The following is a 1,667-nucleotide window of genomic DNA, read 5'->3' on the forward strand; positions in this document are numbered from 1 at the left end:
TATGTTAATATGTATTTTATTGGATATGTATTTTATAAAACAACACAATATAACATTTTCCAACATTTATGTCTGTTATTCTTATGAATTTTAAATATACGTGTCTATTTTTTATTTTTACATATATAAGTGTGTGTGTGTGTGTGTGTGTGTGTGTGGGGGGGGGTATAAGTGACATTCACATATGATATATTGTGTGTGTGTCATGCCCCTGAGGCCTTGACAGTCATGCTGTGATGAGTCGTCAGTCATGCTGTGTTTGGGGGAACTCCCACCTCCTCCTGTGGTGGGCGGGGCGTTCTCTCATTTCATCCACACACGGACAGTGTGTGTCTCTGATTGTTGTATTGATGTGTGTTAAGATCCACCAACCACTGCCTCAACCTGAGTATTACACTCTCACTGATTAACTGTTGCTCAGTACACAGATTTATCATCTATCAGCCAATCACAAACATGGATCTTGATTGGTCTTGGTGTAATAGGTTAGAAACAAATGGACCATTCAGTCTGAATATCTCACTGTGTGATTTTATTGTGCTCGTTAAGATTTACAGTTAAGAATCTATGGAGAAGTCACCAGAAGTCACATGACTCACAATATACTGGAAATGTTGATCCAGCCGCTGTGACACCAGCTGATGAAGATGAACTTACAGCCACATAATGGAGCATCATGTTGTGTTTACTCCCACACAGACCATGTGGTGTGTTGGGTCATTTCCCGCCGTCAAATATGTGACAGCAACAGTTGGTTCCTTATTCATGTCACTGCAGCTCTTCCATATAACAGCAGCAATATAATTCCACAGAATACATGACAGCTGCTTCACGAAAGCAAAGTCACCTGGTGCAAAAGCTAACACAATGCAAGAGACAAAGGTCTGATACACAAAAGGAAATGACCGACAGAATGTTTATGTCTGGATGAGTTCTCATTCAGCTGGAAACTGTCTTAAAAGATGAAGCTGTATATCTCTTATTGTTAACATATCCCATAAAAATATTATTAATACTTATCAATAATAAATTAAATGTTCTTTTCTAATTCCATAGGCTGTGATAAGTGTATAACAGGGCTTTGGAAAAATCTTAATATAAAGTGGATCATTTTAGAAAAATGAAATAAAACTGTCTCAAACTGTTTTACAATAATTTCTCTGACTCTTGTATTTCCTCTCTCTCTCTCCTCTGTGCGTATCTTAGTGCAGCAGATGACTTTATATTTTAGGGAAATCTACAAATACTAAACTTGGTTCAAATCCTCCTTGGGTATTACTCTTTTGATAAAACATGCTATTCATGAAAATTCAAGATGGCCAACATTTCTGGCAAGGAAATGTTATTTTTTGCAATAAGTTCATCCACTATTTTCTCATATGAATAATGGTAATAAAGGTGTCAGATCAGACATTTTAACAATGGGGAAGGTGAAATTAAATACACTGTGAAAAACAAAATGAAAAAATTATAGCAAAAATATTACTCGCAAAAAAGTTTGCTAACTAGCCTTGCTGTAGTAAGTTAGCCTAGCGAGCTAATGTTAAGACAAGTAAACAAGCATCATTCATAATAAATGGATTGCAAATACATTGTGTTTTATGCAGAATTTTTCACATTACATTTTAGACACTGCACAAATAAAGCTCTGAGGAAATGTCAGAGTT

This window comes from Seriola lalandi, unplaced genomic scaffold (assembly GCF_002814215.2).
Source record: "Seriola lalandi dorsalis isolate HSWRI2012SDOR001 ecotype SW California unplaced genomic scaffold, Sedor1 jcf7180002053625, whole genome shotgun sequence".
Classification (NCBI taxonomy): domain Eukaryota; kingdom Metazoa; phylum Chordata; class Actinopteri; order Carangiformes; family Carangidae; genus Seriola; species Seriola lalandi.